The following is a 6,861-nucleotide window of genomic DNA, read 5'->3' as shown; positions in this document are numbered from 1 at the left end:
AAGGTGGCGATAATGCCGATAAGGGAAATGTCGCGCGCCACTGTCGCCGTTTTTGCTCCTACGCTAGCACATCCATGAGCGGACGTGGTGGAGACGGCGGAGTCAGAGTCACGTTGCCGTTTTTGTTTCCCAACAAACTTTTCCGCGCTGCTCTTTGCCGCTACACCTCGCGTTTCCGTTGCTGTTCCATGGGTTCCAAGTCTATTTTTTATTTTATTTTGTTGACTCTTTGATATCTGAATAAATATTTGTTCATTCTTTGGTATTGGGTTCTACTTCTATTTCTTATTTATTATATTTTTTTACTGTCTTATTTCTATTTTTTGTTGCTGCTGTTGGTATTTTTTGTTATTCCTTTTGCTTCTGTTTCAAAACTTTTATTGATGCTACTGGTGTTTCTTGTTGGATGAAAAATAAGAAAAAAAAAGAGAAATTGAGTATTTTGGTGAAGAAAGTTGTTGGAGAAGATTTGTTAGAAAAGGGTATTTTAGTCCGAATGACGATATTAAAACCAAATTGAACCTTAGAGACGAATTCGAATGCAAAAAAAGGTTGGGGATGAATAAAATTTTTAGTCTAAACAATAGGGACCAAAATCGTACTTAACCCTTTTTTAATTTGTTATTCTTTCTTGACTATTTCATATAATAAGAATGTATTATTTATTTTTTATCGAAATTGATCATTTCAAGGTACAATTTATAATTTTTTATGATTTTTTTTAATGTAGCAATTCTATTATTCTTTTGATAATTTGATGATTGTTCTTACTCAAACTTGTTCTTTTCATCTAAAGCTACAACGCAATTTTCCTTTGCCATAACCGTTTACAATGCATCACATCAATCAAATACCACCTCAAACTGTATTCACTGATTCATGTTCTAATTACATAGATATAAAAGTTTAACGAACGGGCAATGAACTCTATTTTACTAAAGGATAGTTGAATCTACTCATATATTATGAACAACATAATGGAATGTGGGTAAAGTTAATTTTTTTAGGAGGAGCTCGCTTTTTATTGAGCAATTGCTTCTAAGGAGCTTTACAGGCCAAGTTCAAATTTTATCTCCTCAAATTCTTTCTTCGTCTGGTAAATTTTTTTAGAAGTGGAGTATATAATGATATTGAGTTTCTTAACTTTAGGTTTAGTTTTCAAAAATTTGTGTTAGGTTTGGAGATGCAATTTCGAGTTAAACCCCAAAGTGGTCCCTGAGATTCATAAAATGCACCGATTTAGTTCCTAACTTCTCAATTGCACTAATTAAGTCCTCCATATGGAAAAAAAATGCATCAACGTGGTCCCCCTCATATTTTTTGATCATATTCCTTGCCGGCAGAAGTGACGTAGCGAATAAGTGCCACGCTGGAAAATGGTAAACGTCGTCGTATTGGGTTTTGCCGCTAAACCCATTAATAGACGACACCGTTTCAAGTAAGCATTTACAAAACGTTCAAACCCCCTTCCCCCAATATTCAAAGATCACTTCGTCTTCTTCATCTTTTGCGAAATGAAAGCACCAAATCCTGGCATTCGTGAGCCCTGGCGTGGCTTTTTAGAGTGAAACAATTTGGAGTTCAGAGGAATCTGGTCATCGTTGGCTGAAGATCAGTGAAGGAAGGAGCAAAGATTCTGTGTGAAATCCCCTGTGACAGAGGTAGGCATGCAGTATATTAGATAGTCATGTTCTATTTTACATAATGGTAAGGTATCCATCATTATGAATTTTACATGGGAAATTGGTATAGATTGATGGAAAACCATGGATGCTATGTTAGTACTAGGGTTTTTGCATTGGATGGTGCGGGTAGGGGTTATCAGAATGCTCTATTTTCAAACCAAAAATATGGGCATTTCTATAATGGCATAGTGACTGAAGTAGTTGTTAGTTAGCAATTTTGGAATATGATCTGTTGTTGTTTCCTGATTCCATATTTTAGTAAAAATGTTGTATATTTTTTTCGATACAGATGGAGAAGTTGTTGGATATAATGTTCCATCATGGTGGAACGTTTAAGAAGAATGTTGATAGAAAGTTGGTTTACTCACCTGATAATAGAGCTTGCTTAGGAGATTTAGATGAGGATACACTTAATGTCTTCTTCGTCAGGAACTATTTCAAGGAGTTGGGATATGACAAGGTAGTTGAGTGCTGGTGGCTGATTCCGAAGAGGAGCTTGGAGGTTGGATTGAGAGATCTGACCACTGATGATGAATTAAGGGAGATGTGCTTCTATGCACAGAAGAATGATGGAGTAGTCGATGTTTATTTTGAACATGGAGTTTCGACACCTGAACTGATAGAGGGGAAAGAAGCTGTTCTGTGTCTGGATTATATTCCACAAGAGAATCCTGGTGGTGACTTAAACAAGAAGAACACCCCTGATGATACCTTAAATGAAATACCACATGACAAATGCGATCCTGACCTAGTTCCTCCTACTCCAATCCCCATTCCAAACAGTCCAATTGCAATCCCAGTTCCTGCTAACACCCCCACCACAAGACCTATCCATGAGGACACCAAGTCCATGGCTGATCATGAGAACCCCAAACTACATCATATACCCAACCCAAAATCTACTACAAAGCCCAATACAACTCTAACTGTTAAGCAGAATCAAAAACCCAAGCAGAACCAAAAGCTCAAGAAAACTCAACCAAAGCCCAAGCCCAAGTTTACTTCAAAAATCAAGCCCAAAATTTAACCCGCCTAAAAGAATCACAAGATCTCAGGGAAGGGGACATTGGAGTGCTAACAAAGGGAAACAAACTTTTCATGTGGATTTAACTGCAAACAGATCAAGCAGTGATGAAGGGAGTTCAGAGGATGACTCTTATGTCCCTATGCAGGAGGCCAGCTCTAGTAGTGATGATGAGTTGGTTACAGAACCAATTAGGAAAGAGGTCAAGAAGGTTCATAAGGCCTTAGCCATGGCCAAAGGAAAGGAAAAGATGTATAAGGACACTATTATGCAAGATGATGATGCAAATGCAGCAGACCTATCTGATGTAGAAGTGGACCTTGGTTTTTTAGAAAGTCCAGGAGACAGATTGATGTATGATGCTCTTGACCCGGGTGCAGAATCTGATGGTGCCAACTTGTGGCACTCAGATGAGATGAAGACTCCTCCTAATTCTGAAGATGAATTGGAATCTGATGGAGAATTGGATGAATTTCCAATCTTCCAGGAAGGCCAGAGATTTGGTGAGTTGCAACTGCAAGTTGGAATGAAGTTTAATACTAAACAAGACTTCAGGGATGCTGTGCGAGAGTTTACTATTCAGGAGGGTAGGAGGATTAAGTTTGTAAAGAATGACAATGTGAGGTGTAGGACAATGTGCCAGGTAGAAGAGTGCTCATGGGTTGTTTATGCCTCAAGGGATCATAAGGACTCTTGCTGGCAAATCAAGACTTTTTATGACGATCATACATGTCTGAGAGAGAATTCTAATAGGGCTGCAAACAGAGCTTGACTGGCAAGTAAGTTGGTCAAAAAGGTTAGAAAGTACCCAAATTTCAAGCAATGTGAGGCTGCAACATACTTTAAGTCAAAGTGTGATCTCATATTGCATAGGAATTTATTAGCCCGAGCCTTGGCTAATGCAAGAAATGTTGTCTACGGAGATGAAAAGGCACAGTATGCCTTGTTAAGGAATTATGTTGAAACATTGCTAAAGACCAATCAGGGATCCACTGTAAAGATTGGGGTTACTCCACTGCCTGACGGCCAAGTTATGTTTGATAAAATGTACATCTGCCTGAGTGGTTGCAAGAACAGGTTTAAAGCTGGGTGTCGACCTTTAATCGGCCTCGATGGTGCATTTCTAAAGACCCAGATTGGTGGGCAGATATTATCAGCTGTCCCACAAGATGCAAATCACCACATCTATGTGGTTGCTTGGGCTATAGTCAACATTGAAAACAAGGAAAACTGGAAATGATTTTTGGAGTTACTCCACGATGATTTAGGAGACTATAAGGCTAACGGGTGGTGTTTCATTTATGATATGCAGAAGGTTAGACAGTTTATGTTGTAAACAAAATGTATATCTGTTTATTGTATAAACTATTTGGTTCTATGTCTTAATTGGTATGGATAATTGCATCTTGCTGATTTCACTTGTTATGATGGATGGTTTGGTTATGTAGGTTGTTTGGTTATTTAGGTAGTCTGAATATTTAGGTACTTGGTTATTTAAGTAGTTTGATTATTTAGGTAGTTTGATTATTTTGGGTGATTGGTTATTGATGATGTTTGGTTATTTAGGTAGTCTGAATATTTAGGTACTTTGGTTATTTAAGTAGTTTGATTATTTAGGGTGATTGGTTATTAATGATGTTTGGTTATTTTGGGTGTTTGGTGTCTGCTATATCTTTCTATCAATTGCAGGGGTTGATTTCGGCTGTGGAGGAGGTCATGCCACAGGTCCACCATCATTTTTGTGTATGGCACCTGTGGCAAAATTTCAACAAACAGTGGAAGGATCTTGAGCTGCGGAGACTCTTTTGGGATGCTGCAAAGTCAACCACCTTCCAAGATTTTATTGGCAACATGAACAAGATCAAAAGAGTCAATGAGGAAGCATGGACATACCATAACAAGTGGCCTAGGCATTCATGGACGAAGTCTCAATTTAGCCACAGGCCAAAGTTGGATAATATATGCAACAACGCATGTGAGGTCTTCAACGCAAGGATCAAAGAGGCTAGGAGCAAGCCAATCATCACACTGTTTGAAGAGGTAAGGATGTTCGTTATGAGGTCGATTGCAAGGAACAAGATAAAGTTGAACAACCACGTTGGAAAACTTCCTCCAGTTATTCAGAGCCGGTTAGAAAAGGTAAGGAAAGAGTCAAAGAACTAAGTTCCTATATGGACTGGGGATGAAGCCTATGAAAAGTTTGAGGTCCATGGACAACCAACAAACATGGTTGTCGATCTAGGCAAAAGACTTTGCACCTGCCAGTTCTGGATGTTAACAGGTAACTTTTGTTACATTTACATTATATTTATTTTCATTATATTTTTTCATTTACATTATCGTTATATTCATTTTAGGTTGTTTTTACTTGAACTATTAATTAACATAGTCTGGACTTGAACTGCCTTTTGTTTGATGTGCTGTAGGCATTTCCTGTGTTCATGCTTGTGCTGCTCTTGCACGGGTGAACAAGAGACCAGAGGATTTCTGTCACCCCTTGGTCATAATGGATTCATATAGGAAGTCCTATGAACATTACATCAATCCTCTCCCGGGTCAATCCATGTGGGAAAAATCAGCATATAGTCAGCCCTAGGCTCCAAACATCAAACGGAAATCAGGAAAACTCACAACTAAAAGAAGAAAGGACGTTGATGAGGGTACTAGTGTAAACAAGAAAGCTAAGCAGAGTGTTACCCTAAAGAGACAGCTCAAGCCATTCACATGCACATATTATGGTGTAAAGGGCCACACCAAGAAGGGAGGTAAACAGAAGAGAGCTGATGAGCTTGCTGCTGCTCTTGCAGCTGCAGCAGCTACTGTGGTAGCTTCCAAAGCCAAAGCTACTCCTACTGAGAGTACACCTGCAGCTGAAGCAAGCAACACTGTCACTCCGGGACCCCCAGCGGCTGACATTCCACCACCAGTGTCTGCACCGCAAGCTGAAGAGGTTGAATTATCCCAACCAAGCTATGGTGGAACACAAGATGAGGTATAAAATATCCCAACACATTTGTTGTTTACTTCCTAGATTTAACTCTCCTTTTCACACTAACTCATACAAATTATCACACTTTACGCAGGCACCACCACCAACAACAACAAGTCCACCTAAATTACCAACCAAATGGAGGACCTCACCACAACCAGTAACTACTTCTGTCGATCCCATACAAGGAGCAAGTGCAGCCACATCTTCAAGGATGGCAAGGTTCATGAAGTTTGTTCCAACACCACAGTTCAAGGCACCAAGGAAGAAAAACCCTTGATTTTGAATATCCTAGCACCTGATTTCAGAATATATATGGGATTTGCGCATTGGTTGATTTTTTGGGATTTTTGTTATTTCTCTAAAGGAATGGCTCTTAGCTAGACTGTATGGTTTATTTTGATTGTCTGGTAGTAAATACATTAGCAGAGTTTAAACTCGAAGGTAGCTGTTTCAGTTTGTTTATCCTTATGTGGTCAACTGATACTGTGTTACATTGACAATGTCTTGTTTATAATCTACAAATACTATTATCAATTTACCTCTTCTATTCATTCAGTTTGGATTCTATTTTTGTAAAATCTATCTACAAATAACCCACCAATAAGCTAAACAGTTCCCATACATTCATTAACAAATGCTTTCAAATACAGTTCTTACATTTTTACCATCACAACTAAAACAACAACTAACAGAGAAAAAAACAGCAATCCTAACATTTGTATCATATATTTCTGGATCCTTAACTCAGCCTCCAAATTGCCAATCCTCAAAGCAAGACTGACGCTCACTTCTTTATTGTTGTATGCCACAGTGTTTTCCAAATTTCCTTTATCATCTTCTACAATGTCTGTCCATCGAAAGAACCCACACCATCTTCTTCCACTACTCTGTGAACATGAAATTTAACAGTTACCATCAAAATAGTCAACAAATCTTCAGGAAACACTCACGTTGTAATTCGGACATCCAAAGAAGGGCTTATTTGGGTGGGTTTCCGTTCTAAACCATCGGAGAACAAGACGTTTTCCACTCCCACACCGCTCTGGTACTCGCGTGCCTCTGATCTAACTTGGCCTCCTCGTGGTTGATCGCATAGAACTTCCCTCTCCTTTATCTGCACGTCCAACCATCATCCAACCAGCAAAGCAATGGGTATGAGA

Source organism: Arachis hypogaea, chromosome 1, assembly GCF_003086295.3.
Source record: "Arachis hypogaea cultivar Tifrunner chromosome 1, arahy.Tifrunner.gnm2.J5K5, whole genome shotgun sequence".
Lineage (NCBI taxonomy): Eukaryota > Viridiplantae > Streptophyta > Magnoliopsida > Fabales > Fabaceae > Arachis > Arachis hypogaea.
This window is presented reverse-complemented; position numbering follows the sequence as displayed.